The sequence below is a fragment of the Puma concolor genome, chromosome A2, assembly GCF_028749965.1.
Source record: "Puma concolor isolate L17-30 chromosome A2, mPumCon1.1.hap2, whole genome shotgun sequence".
Taxonomy (NCBI): Eukaryota; Metazoa; Chordata; class Mammalia; order Carnivora; family Felidae; genus Puma; species Puma concolor.
In genome coordinates, this window is record NC_141668.1 from 157,591,370 (window position 1) to 157,611,440 (window position 20,071).

The 20,071-nt window shown below is 52.0% G+C and overlaps 1 protein-coding gene across 3 annotated transcripts in view; it reads right to left on the reverse strand.

The window, feature by feature from the left end:
• Window positions 1-16,748, reverse strand: part of SLC25A42 (solute carrier family 25 member 42) — a 30,898-nt gene extending 14,150 nt beyond the window's left edge. For 2 of the 3 annotated variants that reach the window (XM_086698524.1, XM_025916466.2), the window contains exon 1: window positions 16,660-16,748. The gene's annotated coding sequence lies outside the window, so the exon portion shown is untranslated. Of the gene's footprint in view, window positions 1-919; window positions 1,020-16,659 lie in introns of those variants that run through there. The other variant, XM_086698522.1, reaches the window with a different exon arrangement.
• Window positions 16,749-20,071: the final 3,323 nt, after the last annotated feature.

A 20,071-nucleotide genomic window follows, 5' to 3' on the forward strand; every position in this document is an offset into this window, starting at 1 on the left:
TCATGCTCGCTCACTCTCTCTCTCTCTCTCTCTCTCTCAAATAAATAAACATTAAAAACAATTTTTTTTAATTGTCAAGGTCATCAAAAAAACAAGAAAGTCCAAAAAACTGTCTCAGCCCAGAAGAGCCTAAGGAGATGTGAGGATTAGATGTCAGGTGAGATTTGGGGACAAGGAAAGGATATTAGGGGAAACTGAGGAAACGTGAATAAACTATGGCCTTTAATTAATAGTAACCTATCAGTATTTATACATTTGTAAAACATGTACCAAAGTAATGTAAAATGTTATTAAGAGGGGAAACTAGGTGTGTGGGGTGTAGGGGAACTGTTGTCTTTGCCAATTTTTATATAAATCCAAAACTTTTCACATACCAACAACGAGAAGCTAGGCTCTAGGGACCTTTTGAAGCCAGCTGCTGGGGTACCGGCCTATAGGGTGCACCGAGACTGTCTCGTCCCCTCACCCCCTAGCGTGTACGGCTGTGGCTCCGCACCGTCCCTGACGCTACGGATTCCAGGGGATGGTCCCCACATCTGGGCGCTCGGATGGGTGGTGCAGCCTTCCTTAGGGCTGTGTCGAGGCATGGGCATGTTAAGTGTGGACACATTCTGCAAAAGTGTCTTCCCGAGACAGCATCCAGCCCTTTGGTCCCAGCCACACGAGGCTCTGATCTGTGGCCTCACCCTCCTTCCATTCCTCCCTCCCTCCAACTCCTGCCATAGCTGCTTTGGAGGCAGGCAGGTGGTGCTCTGCACAGAAGGGATGTACAAGCTCAGGTGGGGGCGGCCCGTGGAGCCCCCTGGACCTTTTTTCCCTCGGTTGCCTGGCAGCAGGACCTGCTGCAGGAACTCGGCGCAGAGAATTCATTAAGGGGCCCGGGTGTGGTGGATGCAGACAGAAACAAACCCATGCAGACCTATAAGAGTGTGTCGCTGCAGGTGACAGGGCGCCCAAAGCAAGTCATAGGGCATGCTGGGACAGAGGGTTGACGGGTAGCTCCCAAGAGACATCTCCACCTGGAATTTGTGAATGTGATATGATTAGAAAAAGGGTCTTTGCAGATGTAATTAAGGTAGGGATCTTGAGATGAGATCATCCTGGATCATCCCTACATCCAATGTGATCTGATAAGACAGAAGAGGACACATAGGCAGGAAGGCCATGTGACCACAGAGGCAGAGATTTGAGTGACGTGGCCACAAGCTGGCCACTGCTGGAGCCCCCAGAAGCTGGCAGAGACCAGATCTTGCCCCGGAGCCTTCAGAGTGCACGGTCACACACCTTAGTTTTGAACTTTTAACTTCCAGAATTATGAGAGAATAAAACTCACCAGTTTGTGGTGATTTGTTATGGCAGCCACAGGAAACTAAGACTAAGAGCCCTTTTTAGGGAAGAGACGGGGGGGGGGGGGCTCCAGGCACCCCCACCCCAGTAGAGTGAAAGGTCTCAGGCTGCCAGCTGTTCACCAGGGTCCAGAGCCTCCTGGCAACTCGCCAAGGATCATGGGATGAAGAGGAGATCCTTACCCTGGGGGAATGAAGGGGGTAAGATCTCAAGATTTTGTCCCTCAGGCCAAAGGTTAATCTAAGAAATAAAGAGCTCCTTGCTATTATAAAATCAGTAAACAAACAAAAAACAGCCCAAGACAAAAAAAAAAAAAAGGCAAAAAAACAAAGAAACACCAGGTCACCAGGAAAGAAACAAATAACTTAAAAAAATATATGACAAAACAAAAAAGACCGATAACGGAGAAAGTCAGGCTGACCCCTCACTGAAGGGCTGTTTGCAAGTATTACAACTGTGCCAGGAGATGGGGGTGGACAAGGAGGGGGCGGTGGCGGGGGGCACACCTCTTTGCAGGTGGTCTGGCAAACACTTTGGAATGTGTGCTACCCCAGTACATGAGCCTGAGGACTCACTGGCCCTAAGGCCACCGTCAGCTGCTGGTCCCAGCAAAGGCCTGGAAGGGAAGCGACGCAGAGGGAGGTGACAGAGGGAATGTGTAACTCACATCCCCATGGGGAGAAGCCACTCAGCCTGTCACTAATGAGCACAGCCCACCTTGACTAAGTGAGCAAGGTCAACACCACCGGTGACAGGGCCTATAGACAGCCTGCATCCCCAACATGATGCCCTAGGAGGGACACGACATTGCTGCAGTGAGATTCCTACCAAAGATGGACCCCACAGGCTAACCATGAGTAAACAGCACACAGTCCACACCAAAGGACACTGAAAAAAAAAAAAAAAAAAAAAGGCGTGGAGCTTGTGGATGATGAGGAAAGACTGGGGCACATCACAGATCAGGGGAGACTAGGCAGATCGGATGACGAAATGCAATGTGGGAGCCTGGACCAGAATGAGAACATTAGGGGAAATGCTGGGGAGATCTGAATTCAGGCTGGAGGTGAGCTCCAAAGTTGCCTCGATGGTATTTTCTGGTTCAGGTAGCTGTATCCTGTATGATGCTAATATCCTGTATGATGCTAACATTGGCAGCTGGATGAAGGGTCTACCAGAACTCTGGTTATTTTTGTCACTTTTCTGTAAGGCTGAAATTATTTCAAAATAAAAAGCTAAAAAAAAAATGCCTTAAGGTAACCATGACCTTCTGGATTTGCTAGAGGTTTCGGAGAAACCAATTTCAGAGGTCTGCGGCTGCTAAGGGGCTGGCTGGCTGGTCTGGCCCCTCCTTGTCCAGTTGGTGCCTCCAAGTCAGCAGCTTAGTATCTTGGGCTGGGGAAGGGCTCTGGCAGCCATGGGAGCCCCGTGAGAGGGATTGGGGCTGCTGCCTGGTTTGTGGGGAGACCAATGCTCTTCTTGGCAGGCATAGCCTGACCTTGGCCTCTCTTAAAAAATTTTTTTTAATGTTTTTATTTTATTTTTGAGAGAGAGACAGAACATGAGCAGGGGAGGGGCACAGAGAGAGGGAGACACAGAATCCAAAGCAGGCTCCAGACTCAGCTGTCAGCACAGAGCCCAACGAGGGGCTTGAACCCACGAACCATGAGATCATGACCTGAGCTGAAGTCAGACGCTTAACCGACTGAGCCACCCAGGCACCCCCTGATCCTGGTCTCTCTTTGGAGCAGGGTGTTAGAGGTCAGCAGCTGCAGGGCCCCAGGCCACGGCCTTTGCTCAAGGTCATCTCTGGCCCTAAGTGTGGGATGAGAACTGGGAGTGTGGGATGAGAACTGGGAGTGAAGGCAGGCGATAAACACAATGACACAATGGTAGCTATTGTTTATTAAATCCCTTTGTTCCTGTGTTCTTTCATCTGGCCAGCCTTCACCACTGGGTATAGGTGCTGCTTTACCAATGGGGAAGTTAAGGCAGCATGCGTTCCCTGCTAGAGACCACTAATGGTGACAATCGCTGTCACTAACAATTAGGGGTGTCACAGTCACTGGTTTCTCTCTCCATTTTGCTGATGAGACATGGAAAAACCTGGTCAGACCAACGGCAGAGGGAACTCCAACCTTGACATAGGACTCCAAAAGTCATGGCCATATCCTTCTCCAAGAAACCATGGCCCCTAGGCCAGCCTCAACACCATTTCATCCCAAATGATTCTCCTGGAGAACCATGTGCCTCTTAAGACTTTGTTTAACCTGAAGGAACAATGGCTTAAGGGAAGGATGGAAGAGGATCTGGCTGTACTCAGTAGTCCCCTGAAGGCAACTTGCAAAGCCCAGCAGAACACAAACAACCTGTTCACAGAGCTAAAGGGACACCATGGGTTCCTGGGCTGTGATGGATCGGAGGTGCCCAAGGCTCTGTCCCTAGGACATGATCCTGGAAGAGGCAGTCAAGGGCTGGCTTGGCACTCCACCGGGACAGAAGTCAGAGTTTGTATCACCAAGGTGGGGCTCTGGGTAAGCAGTCCCTGTTATGGGCTGGCACCTGGCAGAAGGAAGGTGTGGGAGGAGATCCCTGAGGGACCAAGGCCTGGTGTCTGGGGGCCTGAGAACTTCCAGTCTTGAACTTGGAAGATAGCCTTGGCCTGTTGGCTCCCACAAGCCTGGAAGAAGTCAGCAGAAATCATGTCTGGGAGATGACACCTTGGGCCTTGCCTGACTTAAAAAATTTAAACCTAAGATAATGAGGCACATGGGCAGGCTGGGCATTTGAAACATATTTTGAAACACAGACATTTGAAAACACAGAACGTCTGATTGGGAAGAACCCCAGCTGCCCTACCTTCCAGACGTGGGGCCCCACATGAAACATTGCTCAGTGCCTCCGAGGCTCTGGTCCCCTGGCAGTAGAGGTGAATTAGGGACAGTGGACAGTGACACATGGTGGTATCTGATAAAATGGAAAAATAAGAAGCAGAGGCCTCTTGAGACCCTCAAGTGTCACAGCCCGCAGATTCGAGAAGGGTGACCACGAAAGGGAGCCCAGCCTGAGCTGTTGGCCGTGAAGAGAGGACCTGGGCTGGTCTGGTCAGTGAGCCTACTCCTCCTCCTGTTCTAACATGACTGTCCACAGAACTCCAGGCTTTCCAGTTATTCCCCTAATCTTCCTTTTCTGCCCCAGAATCCCACTCCCTCATGCCCCAGCCCATCTGGGTTTGTCTGATGTGTTTTTTCACCATGAGCCTGCGTTGTGTGGTCTTGGGAGGACCTTGGAGGTGAGCCCTCCTCATGACATTATACCTGAGAACACAGACTTAATCCAGGTGAGACTGACTTGGACCTCTTGGTTAAGGTGGGGTCTGCCAGATGTCTGTCCCCCTGCTGAGTGACACTTTTCCAGACTCTTCTCTTTGGAACCAGCCTACCTTTGGGGGTCGGGGGAGTTAAGCTCTCTTCCTGGAGGGGGAGAATACATGACTGGGTATTCTTACACAGGAACTGTGGCCTCTTCTCCCCAACTAATTTACTTTTTCTGTCATTTATTCAGATCAGTATGACCTTGGGGTGCTTGGTGGCTCAGTTGGTTAAACGTCCGACTTCAGCTCAGGTCATGATCTCAGAGTTCATGGGTTCGGGCCCCACGTCAGGCTCTGTGCTGACAGTTTAGAGCCTGGAGCCTGCTTCCAATTCCGTATCTCCCTCTCTCTGCCCCTCCCCCTCTCACACTCTGTCTTTCTCTCCCTCTCTCTCAAAAATGAATAAACGTTTAAAAATATATATATCAGTATGACCTTGTAGATGACCACTTCATGCTCTGGGTTAAAACAAGATGATCTGTTACTCATTGGCTGCTTTGATCTTCTAATGCTGGCCCCAGGCCAAGATGTCTTGCACCCACTGGAGGTGGAGGGGCAGGTTTGGCAGGAGGGTGGTGGGGGTGGAGGGCAGTGGGGGGAACAACATGCCGCAGATGACAAGGGGTGGTCCAAAGTAGCTGCAGGAGTTGGACTAAGTGTGCTCAAGGGACAGATGTTGACGTGTGCCTGTGGGCCCCAAGCCTGATTCTGTAGATACAGAGGTGAGGCAGGGTGGTGCAGGGCAGGGTGCAAGCTCCTGTCTGAGGCCCAGCTCTGCTTCTCATCATCCTGGTCCTTGCTGCTCCCATGTCTTCCCTCCACCCCACTTGCTCACTGTGCTCCTCTGGCTCGTGTGGCCCCAGCCTTCCACAGGGCCCTCTGGGTTGCCCGGTGGCTGGGCAGTGGGCACCAAAGGGAATTCACTCCTTTGTTCCCAGTAAGAGGAACCCAGGCAAGGAGGAAAGGTGCCACTGGGCAGGGCCAAGGCCTGGCCAGTCTGGGAGCCTGTGAGTGGGGGCTTGAAGGTTCTAGAATCCTCTTGTCCTGATCCTTGAAGGGATGGTCCTGGAAAGGGGAGCCCTAAGGACTGTCCTGCTCTGGTCCAATATACACTACCCTCTGGGGTTCCTTTGAGTCTGATTAACTGTGTGCCTGCCAAGTACACACTCTGGGGAAACGGCACCACAGTGGTGGGGGGCGGGGAGTGTGGGCAGAGGACCCACAGGGATGCTGGTGAGCGGGGCTCTGTGGTAGGAGAGGTGCAGGGCAGGGTATGTCCTGGGGTCTGGGAAGGAGCACCCCGTGTAGCCAGAGCAGTAAAAAGGGGGGCTCCCCCAAGGCTGGAGCCAGCTCAGGCTGATCAGGGAAATAAAGGCAGGTGAGGAGAGCACAAAACACCCCCATCCCACAACATCCCTGTTGGTTCTTCTACCTCTGGACCCCAGCCAGGATGATCCCCCAAATCCCTCCCCCAGTGCCTCTCCTCAGTGTTTGAGACCCTAAGATGGCATTTGGGAACTCCGAACACCTGCGTGGTAGCCTGTCATATCTCACAGTGATGACGAGCACCCTCTGGGGACACAACCCAGGCAGCCACCCACAAGAGAACAAGTTCTCGCAGGCGGCAGGGTCACACAGCCGGTCCACACAACAAGACAGAAGGGCCGGCTGCTGCCACACGCAACTGACAGGCACAAATCTCAGACAAAACAGTGGAGAAAGAGCAGCCAACACAAAAGACTGTGCACCAAGTGAGTCTAAGTCACATCCAAGCACAGTAACACAAAGTGGCCTTCTGTACAAGTGGAATGTTATTCAGCTTAAAAAAAATTTTTTTTAAATGTTTATTTAATTTTGAGAGACAGAACACATGTAGGGGAGGGGCAGAGAGAGGAGACACAGAATCCGAAGGAGGCTCCAGGCTCTGAGCTGTCAGCATTAGAGCCCGACATGGAGCTCGAACCCACGAACTGCAAGATCATGACCTGAGCTGAAGTCGGCTGCTTAACCGACTGAGCCACCCAGGTGACCTGAACATTATTCAGCTTTCAAGAGCAACGAAATTCTGACACAGGCTACAGGATGGAGGAACCTTGAGGACATCATGCTAAGTGAAATAAACGAGTCACAAAAGGACAAAGATTGAAATCCACTTCTGTGACGTCTCTAGAGTCCCTAAATTCATAGAGGCAGAAAGCAGAATGGTGGGTGCCAGGGGCCGAGGAAGGGGAATGGGGGGTTCGTGTTTAATGGGGACAGAGTTTCAGTTTGGGAAGATGGAAAAGTTCTGGAGCTGGTTGGTGGTCATGGCTGCACGGCAATGAGGACGCACTTCATGTCAGTGAACTATATGCAAAGCAAAGGTGGGGGCAGTATATTTTAAGTTGTATATATTTCATCACAATTTAAAAAATCAGGGGCACCTGGGTGGCTCAGCCGGTTGAGCATCTGACTTCGGCTTGGGTCATGCGTGATCACACGGTTCATGAGTTTGAGCCCCACATCGGGCTCGCTGCTGTCAGCGCAGAGCTCTCGTCGGACCCTCTGTCTCCCCCACCCCTCTCAAAAATAAACAAACATTTAAAAATTAAGTAAAATAAAATAGATCAAGCACGACAATAAAGCGTCAGCAGTGATAAAGATCAGAATGGGGTTTGCTGTGGGAGGTAGGACAGGGAAGGGCCACGGAGGAGCCAGAGTGGGGCTTGAAACGTTCTGCATGTTGATCAGATTTCACAGGTGAACACACATGTAAAACTTCCTTGAGCTGTGGACAGAAGCTACTCACTTTCCCGTGTGTCAGTTATACCACAAGAAAAAAATTAAACATTAAAGAAGAGAATCCCCAAACTTGGCCAGCCTCTCCTAGACCACCTGACCCTGAACCTGGGCACTGTGTTCTTTTAAATTTTTTTTTTAACATTTATTTATTTTTGAGACAGAGAGAGACAGAGCATGAACGGGGGAGGGTCAGAGAGAGGGAGACACAGAATCTGAAACAGGCTCCAGGCTCTGAGCTGTCAGCACAGAGACCGACGCGGGGCTCGAACTCACAGACCGCAAGATCGTGACCTGAGCCGAAGTCGGCCGCTTAACCAACTGAGCCACCCAGGCGCCCCTGGGTACTGTGTTCTTAACTCCGAGGGGACTCTGATGGCAGCAGAGGGGTGATCTGCATTGCTCACTGATGCTCACCTTTCCCCTCACCTGCGGAGAACGCCTGCTGATGATTTTGGCAATGACTAAAAGTCCGAGGAGATGCCTAAGCTCCTAGAAGGAAGGCCACATGTACAATGGATGTCTGCCCCCCTTCTGGAGACAGCACACTGGGCAGACACCCACTCTGTCTCTGTCACCTGGGAGAAAGGCGGGGCTGACCCTCCCCTTGACTCTAGGGTGACCCTCAGTTTGGAGCACCAGACCCAAAGACTGGGATTTCTGAGGGAACCACTGGGCCGGAGAAGTCCTCTTTCTCTCAGGAGGGGAAACAGGTAGGCCCCAAGGGGAGCTGACAGAGCCAAGGCCAGGGAGGGAGGTGGACATATGTCTTCATGACTCGGGATGCCCTGGGGCCCAATGGTTCTAGCAGAACTTGGGAGCTGACGAAGAACCTGGCAGGTGCTAGAAGCACTTAGACTTTTTCACCCTGGAGCCCACAAAGCTCCCTTTCTAGTTCAGCCAGTTTGGGATGGGTCTCTGTCCCTTGCACAGCCTTCCAGAGCCCTGATCTGTGTATTTCCCTTATACTCTTCCGGGCCCGTGCTGCATTTCCAACCATGGACAATGGCATCCTGCGGCCCCGGTGTGCCCAGCCTCAGTATGTTCTCTGGGCGTACCTCTAACAGGTACCCATGGCCTGGGATTCAGGTGCCAGAGTCTCTGCTAAAAGTGGAGTGAGATGGGGCTCACCCCCCACATGCCATGGGCAGGCAGCATTCATAGACCAGCCCCAATCCACAAAAATTCATTTTTTGTACCATATTTCTGTTCCACTCATCAAAAAACAAAGCAAAGCAGGGTCGGGAGGCAATTCAGCAATATAACATACTGAACAGCACTGTCTAGGAAATGTGAACCGGGTGCTTTGGGATCTTAGGTAGCCTAGGCTATGAGCCCCACGCAGCAGCCTCTCCACGTGTGCATCCGTCCTAATACACGCACCTGCACACACACATTTGTGCCCAATTCCCTCAGAAGCTCCCTGACCAAGGCCACCATTCATGTTCATGAGCGCTTGTGTGCACCACCCCATGGGGCCAAGGAAATGTTTACATAAAGCGGGGGGGTGGGGGGGTTCTCGGCTGATGGAGTTTACAAGCATTCGTGGACAGATCCTGTAATCTCTCAGTAAACGGAAGCCAATTAACATCCTATCTGCCTGTTGATAAAGGCTGTTTTCTTTTCCAGTTAATGGGCATTAACTTCTGCCTAAGAGAGCGGTAGCATCTTACATAATGGCTGTTCCCTGTTAACCCAGACCCCACCAGCTGCTGCCCATCTCTCCCTGCTGCATTCCCTTCTATTCGTGCCTTTCAGACAAACTGGTCACCACCACCTTGTGTTGCAGTCTCTATGGGTCAGACACTCAGGCATCCAAGTCCTAAAAGATACAGAACATCCTATCGTCAATCACTGTCCTCGGCCCTTGCAAGAAAGTGTTGCCAACACCTGTCACCAACTGCACCGTAGTGATCTACAACAAACCGAGGCACGCGGTGGTACTCAGGTCCCGCTAATAAGAGGGTGCACTTGTGTAAAGCCCTCACCCCAAAAGTCTTGTTTTCTCACTCGCCATGTGGAGCCTAGCACAGTTCCACAGCTGCTTGTATCCACTCAGTTATTTGCTGGATAAGGCAATTCACTTTCAGGACACACCAAGTTCTGCTTTGGCTGCACTCTCCCCACCCCATGCCTAGCAAACTCCTCTGCACCCTTCAAAGCCCTCCCTAAATGTCCCGGCCTCACCTCCCAAAACTTAGCTGCTCTGCCCTACATTGAGCACCCCGTGGTTCCCTGCTGCACCAGGAGGGGTCACTTTCCATTAGCTTCCTCTGCTAGGCTTGGGGTGGGGGGGGTGTCTGCGGAAGGCAATGGCCTGGGCTGCGCTCAGTGTCCATGCTTAGCAAGAAGTCAGAAGCATATACCTACACACAGGTGGTTTTTCTGTCCACCTTCCTGCCCTTCAGACATCCTTCATGTGGCAGCAGAAATGTACCTTTTCTATCACTGTCTGCCTCATTCCCTAAGTAGGAACGTGTACAGGCTCCCAGTTACACCATGCTGGTGTTTTGGGAAGATGGGGTCCAGCGTGTGACCTTGGACGTGTTACTAAACCTCCTCAGGGCTCAGTTTCCACCCATCACCATCTTTCCAGGGTCCTGCTGCTCAAGTGGGTCATGGGTACTGGTGAAGTATTGGTAAGTATCGTTCTGCCTAATAAGGAGTCAGATGGACCTGGGATGGAGCCCATCACAGGCCCTACTAAGGGCCCTACTGAGCAGGCCTCACCAGTTCCTGGATCTCACCATTCAGCCTGCATTCCCCATGCCAGGGTCTCTAAAAGAGTTGAGCATTGGTCCCTGGTCTCCAGCGCCACTCCGCGCTTTTTCCAGGTTCATCTCCCCAAAGAGTTAAACGGAAGTTGGAAAGTGGCGCCCCACTGCCCACCAGGTGACAATGGTTTAGGAAGCACGTGCTCCCCGCCAAACACTACCACGCCAGTGCCGCTGTCCGGCACAACAGGTGGGGCAGTCTCTGACTCTCACGTTCAGGGCTGGCCGACACTTGGCTCTGACCGGTGTGCTCCAGGCCAAAGGGGCTGTTCACAGCCCCCAAACCTGTCCCTTCTTCAAGGCCTGGCTCTTATACATCGCCTTGCCAGCCCAAGGCTAGACTAGCCACTGGCTAAGGCCTGGCCAGTAAGGGGTCCTGTCTCCCCTTTGTGCTGTAAGCCAAGCTCCCTCCCCTCTTCTGGCTGCGGGGACCTGCCCACCACCACAGGGGAGAGGCAGGGTCTAGCATCTTCCTCCAGCTCTGAGCTGCTACACCAGGTGTTTCCAGGAACACCTGTCCCAGAATCTCCAGGACACTTGTGCAGGATTCCTGAGCTCCTCCTCAGGCATATTAAGTCACAGCTGCCACAGTGAGGTCTGGGAGCCTACCCCTTAGACAGGGCCAGGACAAATACCGCAGCCTGGGTGGGGCTTGGGTCTGCGTGGCTAATTAAGACTTAACTGAAACATACATACTCGCTTTTTCAACTCATCCCATGGCAAAGGCATGCGACCTGCAGACGGAACAGCACTGACATCTTTTGGGAGCCCTTCACTGGCACATTTGATCAGGGAAGGCTTGCAACTACTCACAAGGTGGCCTCATCTCACGGGTGGGAAAGCACAGGCTGCTAGAGGCTCTCAGCTAAGGTATGCTGGCGATGCCTTGCCTGAAGTGGCCTCAAGGTTAAGTCCCCTCTTGTGCCTGTTGCCGGCTCCATGGACCAGGTCCCTCAATCCTCTCTCAAATTCCATGCCTTGGGTCCCACAACATCCAGGCTCACTTGTTCCCTTTGCTGACAACGCTTCGCCATCTGGCTGGCTCCTTGCTGGCTTTCAGATATCCGAGAACCTTCCCCTCGCTGAGTTAGCACCTCAATCCTCTGCTAGAATTGATCAACTACAGAGCCCCAACCACTTGGGGATCCACATCTGTGTCCCCTACCCTTCAGAGCCCCAGTATTTCTGCTTCCTCTGCACCTGTCCCTGTCCCCGGTGCATAGATTTTTACAGACTGTAAAACAACGGGGTGGTCAGGCTTCAAGTTTGTTCCATTCCTGGAGGCAGACTGCCTGTGGTGTTTCAGTACAGCTCACAGACATCAGTGTCTAACAGAGGCAGAAAGCATGCATGCCACGGGTGACTGCTTAAAGGACAGGGGTCTGGATTTGGGCTGACCTAGGTTCATCTTGGCTCCCCTTCTGTTCTCCCTGCAGGTGGGGCAAAGGCCCCTAAGTCTTGATGACCCTTCTATAAACTGAGATGATCTAGGACCAAGCTCACAGTCCTGTAAGCATGCGCCAAGGGCTAGCAAATACATGTTTACGTGCCCAGGTCCTTGCTAGCTCTGGGCAGATGCCTCCACCTTCCAGTAGGGAGGCAGGTGAGTGAGCGGCCGTGTGCTCCAACCCTACCCGCCCCCTTCTTCCTGAAGCAGTAGACGCCACTAGACAAGCATTTCTTTGCATAACATCCTGACAGAAATTCTGGCTTTGCAGCTACAGGGATTAAATGGTGTCCCCTAAAGTTCATGTCCCACCAGAACCTCAGAAGGTGACCCTATTTTGAAATAGGGTCTCTGCAGGTGAAATTAGTTAAGGACACTGAGATGAGCTCATACTGAATTTATGGTGGGTCCTAAATCCAATGATGGGTGTCCTTGTAGGAAGACACACACACACACACACACACACACACACACACACACACACACACACACAGGGGGGTGTCTGGATGGCTCAATCAGTTGAGCATCTGACTTTGGCTCAAGTCATGATCTCGCGGTCCGTGAGTTCGAGCCCCGCATCGGGCTCTGTGCTGACAGCTCAGAGCCTAGAGCCTGCTTCGGATTCTGTGTCTCCTTCTCTCTCTGTCCCTCCTCCACTCCTGCTCTCTCTCTCCCCCCTCTAAAAATAAATAAACATTAAAAAAAAAAAGAAGACACACACGCAGGGAAGAAGGCTGTGTGGAGATGGAGGCAGAGATTGGGATGATGTGGCTCCAAGCCAAAACCCCAAAGATTGTCAACAACTACCACAGCCAGGAGAGAGGCCTGGTAAGATTCTCCCTTAGATCCCTCAGTAGAAACCGACCTGCTGTCTCAGTCTGTTTGGGCTGGTAACAGAAGACCATAAACTGGGTGGCTTATGGACAACAGAAATGTATTTCTCACAGTTCTGGAGGCTGGAAAGTCCAAGAATCAAGGTGCCAGCAGACTGAGTGTCTGGTGACAGCACTTTTCCGGGTTCACAGACAGCTAATGTATTGCTGTGCCTCATAAAACAGAAGGGGCAGGGCCTCTTTTATAAGGGCATTAATCCCATTCATGAGGCCTCCACCCTCATGACCTACTCACCTCCTTAAGGCCCCACTTCCTAATGCCATCACGTTGTGGATTAGGTTTCAAAATATGAATTTTAGGGTGCCTGGGTGGCAAAGTTGGTTAAGCGTCTGATTTCGGCTCAGGTCATGATCCTGCAGCTCGTGAATTCTAGCCCCGCATCAGGTTCTGTGCTGCCAGCTCAGAGCCTGGAGCCTGCCTTGGATTCTGTGTCTCCCTCTCTCTCTGCCGTTCCCCAACTCACGCTCAAAAATAAATAAACATTAAAAAAAAGTCAAAATATGAGTTTTAGGGAGACAGATGCATTCCATCTACAGCATCTGCCAACACCTTGATTTTGGCCTTCTGCTCTCCACAACTATGACAGAATAACTTTCTCTTGTCTTAAGCCACCCAGCTTGTGGTAATTTGTCACAGCAGGCCCAGGACACTAACAAGACAGGAGTCTTCTAAGATCAAAGCTCCTGGTACTGGCTGGTGACCTGCCCATGAACCTGAGGTCACTGCTTCCCTCCGTGGACCTCTCAGGTCATCCTATTGACACAGCTTTGATAGAAAACTTGGCTTCTGCTGATCTTTGTTAAGACCCTAGAAGCCAAGCATTCAGCTGCAGCAAAAGGTACTCAGCGAAGAAAACACACGTTGACAAGCATATTTTAAAAATAGTGCAGTGATGAAGGAAGGGCCGCCGGAGGCAATGTTCTACTTCTTCAACTAAGTATCAGCTTCGTTATCCTTTATACTTTCTTTTCATGTGCACATCATATACTTTTTATTAAGTGTTTCACAATAAAAATAAAGAATATATGTGTTTTTAAAAAGAGCTGGTTTGCAAAACCTAACCAAGCTGAAAGTTCTGACCATTTCAGTATTCCTGTATTGTCTAATTGCCAAAACAGAAGCACAGAAAAACAGGATGACAGGTGCGAAAAGGCCTGGCCTCAGTCAAAAGGTGCTCTCCACCTGGCACCAAGAGTGGGCAACAGCCGACGACTCGAGAGAATCTCAAGACAGCTTCCCCAAAAGATTTACATCTGACTTATCTCAATTTCATCTGACACCCAAGTGATCTTGCTGGATCCGAGTGGGAAAAAAACTTTTACACCTCTTAAAAAAAATTTTAGACATCTTAAGACCTCCCCTCCCAGGACTGTGGCCAATACCCATGTCTCTGTCTTGCAGGGACCCCCCCCCCCCCCACACACACACCCAAGGTTTCCTCCAGAGCTCCACAGAGAAGGGATTCAAATAGTTCTTGGACTGAACGTTAGTCTAACTGTGGAAGAGAAACAGAAGTATAATGTTTAATCACCACCACCCGGGCTAGAACGCCAAAGAGATGGATAGAAAGCACAGAAGTGTTCAAAAGGATCTCGTAGGCTGTGCTTTACCTATCAGACTGGAGAGACCAAAACACTTGATAATATCTATTCTGGATGCTGGGAGAGAAAACAAGAATTCCACCTTCATAGCCGAGAGACAACTGATGGCAGCACAGCCTCTCTGGAGGAACATTAACCATTTAAACGGACATGCCCTTTGGCATGGGAGTTCCAGGAAGACAGGGAGGTTTCGGAGGGTCTGTGCTGGAGCCCCACGCACATTCATTCCATATTTGCTCATGCATGGTTCCATCTATTCATTGAAGCTCAGTTTGCAAGAGAAGCTACGAGTGACAACCTGAACAGTCATCAGCGAGGGACTGGCTATTACACTGGCACACCCATTTGATAAAAAGCTCATGCAAATGTATCAGGGGTTTAGAAGAGGTGGGGGATATACATCTTTCCCCCATGCCATAGACTATCTCTGGAAGGAAACAGGGCAATTAACAATGGATGCCTCTAGAAGGGCAGAGTGCAGATAAGGGGAGACGTGCTTAATTTTCACTGGATGCCCTTTTGGACTTTTTTTTTTTTTTACCACGTACATCAATTACCTTGTCAAATTTTATAGATTTGTGTATGTATATATAAGAAATGTGTATACATCTGTATTTATAAAATGTGTGTCTATGCATATATGAGTGTGATGTACATACATGTGTATATCTACTTATAGACATATACATACACATACGTAAACACACACGTTTTAAATGACTCCTTTTGAATTTGGACAGAAAACCCCAATGGCTTCAGTTTCCCCAGGAGAAGCTGAAGGTGACCCTCCAGAATATTCTGGCACCATCTTTGCAGGGAGAGACCGAAGGGGCGTAAGAGGCACTATGCAAACCTTACAGGAAACCACACCACACTACTACTTTTCAACAACAAAGCCACCCGCTCCTTCTACGCTGCACACTTGCAAATTACACTCCAGGGAACTTGAAAAGTTCCAGAAAAATCATTAGTCCCAGCACCACACCAGGCTCCAGTTTTACAGTTTGGCTCTAAGTGGCTGTAACATTAGCTCGCCTCACTCTGAAGAGTGTTTCCTTACTCTCCAGGTTTATCAGCTTTAAGGGCCCAAGGAGGTCTTGAGGGTCAGTGAGGGGCTTCAGTCTGCAAGAGCTGGAGCCAGAGGCGGGAGGCCAGCGGCTCCCTCCCAGGTGACCTAGCCTCTGGTGGCACCCCAGGTGTTGAAGTCCCACTCCTGCAAGGTCCCCACCCCCACCCAGCCCCAGGACTCGGAGACACGTGCTACAGCAACAATCAGGGGCCACCCCTTCCAGCTCAGTCTTTCTGGACTCAAAGTCATGACTCCTGAGGAACAGCTGCAGGGAAGGTAGGGGTCCCTCCCCCTGCCAATCCCTCAGAGATAAGCACAACAGATGGGCAAAAACAGGGAAGGTCTACAGAGAAGAGTCAGCAATGCTCAGGGAGGGATGGGCTCTGCCTCCCCAACTGAAGTCCCTTTAGGTTTGTTGCTGGTAAAATGGAGATAATTGTAATTTCGTCCGGCCAAAGGGATTATTCTAAGCCTAGAAGTTACTTTTTAGACTCTCATAAATGAAAATATAACATCTGGGTGGGCTTTTCTTTTGGGTGGGGGAGGGTAGAGGACCTAGGGTGGGGGAAGGGTTCAAGGATTACAGAGAGGGGCACAAACATGGGTGCACCTGTAAGAAGGTACGGGTGGGCACACAGACTGAGGGTGTGTGATGGAGAGAGGAACTGTAAAGGCACAGGGCAGATGCAGGGGTAGGGGGAGAGTACCTGAGGACCCTGACCCGAGTTGCTGAAGGGAGGGGGCAAGTGAGAAGGGCACAGACCTGGATGTGAGCAAAGTCAGTGAGGGGATATGACCCGGACCAGGTGTGAGTGCGGGGCCAGAGTTTAGCATCACAGGCTCAGGCATGGGTATAGTAGGGGATGTAGGCCCTGTTGCAGAGGTGGGGGTGCATGGATCTGGGTGTGGAGATGTCACCAAGAGGGACGATCTTAGGTGATGTGGGGGTGTGCAATGTCAGGTGTGTGAGAGAATATCAGTGGGGGTACAGACTCAGATGCCTGTGGGTGTGAAGCCTCAACTGTGCAGAGCTCCTGGGGGCATGGCTCTAGAGGTGTGGGGAATGTCAGAGAAGTGGGCAGTATCAGGTGTATGGGGGGGGGGGGGGTTGTCAACAAGAAGGGACGTGGTGTCAGGTGTGCGCGGACTGACCGTGAAGGTTCAGATTCGGCTGGGAGGGTCCCCAGGGAGCACCGGATGCGGGGTGCAGGGATGGGGGGGTTTAACCTTCTCCCCGCCCCTTTGACGCTGCTGTCACGCCCTGCCTCGTCCGCCCCCGCCCCAGGACACATGACAGGACCGTGCCTCGCCCTCGCTCGGCCCAAGGGGAGCGGACCCTCCGACGCTTGCGCCACCCCGCGCCCCCTGCTCCCCCTCACCGTCTGGGACGCGTCGCCTTCACCACCGCCGCAGCCGCCGCCGCCTCCGGCCACCACGGCCCCGCCTCGCGCACCCTCAGCGCGCGCCGCGGGAGGGGTCCACGCCACGCTCCGATTGGCTGCGCGTTGGCCAATCAGCGTTTGGAAAGACTGGGATTGGTTAGCATGAAATAGACAGGCAGCCCCTAGAGCCAATCACTGAGGGGCAAAGGCGGGCTATTGGGTGAGGTTTTTGGTCCCAGAGGTGGTCCCTCAGGGTGCGAGGTGCCAGGAGGTGAGGGCCTGGAGGTAGGCGAAGATTGGAACTTTGGCGGAAGACGAGCAGCCCTGACGACCAATCCCTGGGGGGCAAGAGAAGTGGCTGGCGCGGCTGGCTCGAGAAGAACGGAGGGCGTAGCCTGGAGGGCGATGAGGATTGGCTACAAAGTCGAAGACAGGCAGGCCCAAAGGCCGGTCGCAGGGGCAGTGGGCGGTGCACCTCCGAGCCGGCGGGCGTGTGCAAGGTGCAGAGTTTGGCCCGGAGGGCGGCTGCCGTAGATGGCCTCGGACGCCCCATGCAGGGTCCCCTGAGGCTATGTCAAAGAGGTTGTCCTTCTGACCACACAGCACAGAAGCAAGACCTCCAACTCTGGCTGTGAACATGGGCCATCGCGGCTGAAAGATTCCTGGGATAATTCTCCATTCTTTCACTCTCCATTATTTCTCTGCTAAAGACACGGAGAGGGCAGACTCTCTGAGGTCACTCGGGCTTGTCCTCTGCAGCTCCAGGTTGTTGTGAAGATGTGGAAACAGGTGGAATCCTACCTACGAGCTTTGTGGTTTCTGGAAATGTTTGACTTCTCTGAGTTCATGATATCCCCATCAGGCCTTCTCCCGGATAAGCCTTTTGTGAATTAACTGAAAACTAATCCTGATCCTAGGAGGTCAAAGCCACCATTGGCAGAGAGGTCAAGCTCCATGCCCACGGCGCTTCAAGTGGCTAAATCTGGGGGTGAATTTAGAGCAACCTGCTCTTTGCAAGTGGGGTAAGGCAGTATCAGAGAAGAACCACCAGAGGCCTGAGCGGTCTGGGTCGAATCCATGTCCAGCTACACGCCCACCACACAACCTTGGTCAAGGTGTTTGTGGATCTGTTTCCTCAGGGGACAATGATTGCTACACCTTAATCTTTCCTTTTTTGGGTGGCTTTCCTGTGAGAACTTCTATCCCAGCCTTTGTCTTATTCTGGTGAAAGCATTTGACCCTCAGCAGGTCTGTCTGGCCTATGGGCCTCAGCTTCTCTGTGAGGTGCGGTTCATGGGATTCTCTGCAGATAGACGCCAGCAGTTAGAGAAGACACCTGCCATCCAGCGCTCCATTGTGTCACTGGCACCTCGCCCAAGCCCACCCAGTTTCCTGACTCACTAAGTGCACTCCCTTAATCTCCAGGGCCAGGGTGGAGAGGGTTATAAATGTTCCCAGATACTGGCTCTTATTTCCTCGAGGTGCAGGGTATAGTTGGTGGAGATCAAGTTCATAGCCAAAGAATCCTGGGAGGGAGCAAACCTGAGGATGACCTTAATAAGGGTTCACATTTCAGGGCTGTGCAAGCCCCCTGCTAGGTGCTTAATCCACAACAGCACAACGGCCTCCTAGTATGGAGGAGGGGGAAAACATCAAGGCTCACACTGTGGATGTCACTAGCCTGAGGCCACCATCTGATTCATGATATTCCCACCTGGGCCTCTCTCCATACCTCCCAGCTGTGGTTTGCTTTCCAGCAACTTCCAGACTCTGGTCTCCATTCTGCTCTCTGGATAAGAGGAGGGCTCTGAGGTCTGCTGAACACCTAATGGGTATCAGGTCCTTACTGGGCTGGGTGCTTCCCTAACACCATCTCGTGACCTGATTTCCAGATGATTGGGGGCGGGGGGCAAGGAGGGAGACAGCACCCACTTTGCAGATGAGAAAACTGATCCTCACATTACAGGTATTCCTTGCTGGAAGGGCCTGAGGCTGGGTTTGAGTCCCTGCTCTTTTTTACTTGCTGGCTACCAGACCTTCAGCAAGTGACTCAAACTCTCTGCCTCAGTTTCTCCAACTACCTCCCAGGGTTAATGGCAGCACTAACAAAATGAATGGAAGTGAAACACTGACAACTTTATTGGTCCACAGCCAGGACTTGCTGAGTGTTGGTGATGGATAAACTGTTCTCGGGGCCTGTTCCCTTTCTGTAAATAGCGCTTCATGGAATGTGGACATAGACCAACTATGGGTGGGGTTTACCACCCAAAGAGGGAGATATTTATGCTACAAGAGTCCCTGCTCACAGCACCTACCTGTCAGGCCCTGGGAGGAAGGCAGCGAGCTCCTGGAAGGTCCCACGGTACCCCTAGGTACAGTGCCAACTGAGACAAGGGTCAGGCAGCAGCCCAGCACTAGGCTGCCTCTCCAGAGGGTGCCAAAGGCAATGCCTGGGTTCTGGCTTCTGTCTGCTTGTCAGCATGCTGGCGCCGGTCAACCTCCCTTCTGCCTTCCAACAATGGCCAGTAATGCCCCTTGGCATTAGCAACTGACACCCCCACTATGGGCACTTCAGCTGTGCCTGGCCAGGGTGCCTGGGATCCTAACTCTTCTGTGTCAGCCTGGCTGCCTCTGGGCAGGACACTGTCTCTCTGCCCCCCAGTCTCCTCTGCCTCGCGGGGATCCCAGGAATCATCTGACACGATGGCTGTGAGCCAGGCCTGGGCATAGTGACAGGGCTTAATCAACCGAGGCCAGAGAGCCATTTGCCCAAGGTCAGGTTAGCAACGCGGGCAAGAGGAGGAGCGTGGAGGCAGGCCAAGCTGGGTTCTCATCCCACTGTGGCCCCTCAAATGCCAAGGAGTCTATTTCTCATCTGGAAAATGGGGTTCATAGGCCTTGCCTCTCAAAGATGTGTTTATAACCCAGGACCCTGGGTCCTCCTCTGGCTGGAGGGACACCTGCTGAATGTAGCAGCGTTGACAGCCAAACCCAACTGGTTTCAAGGCAGTTTCACTCAGCCTTCCAGAGGCTCAGAGAGGCTGGGCCACAGCTCAGCTATACTGAGCACACAGCAGTAGGGTCATTGCCTGAGTATACCGGCTCCTCCTTTGCAGTAGTTTCCTCCTCAGCCCTGGTTTCCCTGTCAGTCCACAAGGATGGCAAGCACTCCTTAGAGAGGGGCTGTGTGCCTTGCTGGGAGCCGTGGCCCTGTGTAGCAACACACTTAACCCGTTTTCAGGAGAGGACGTTGAGGTTCACCTCAGGTGGCAGAGCAGAGCCTGGAACCCAACCTCAGTGATATGCCTACCCACCCTGGGTCCAAACAGACCCCGAGCCACACCCACTGACAAAGCCCATTTTCTCAGACTAAGGTGTGAAGGGCTGATAAGCTAGAGCCATGCCTCCC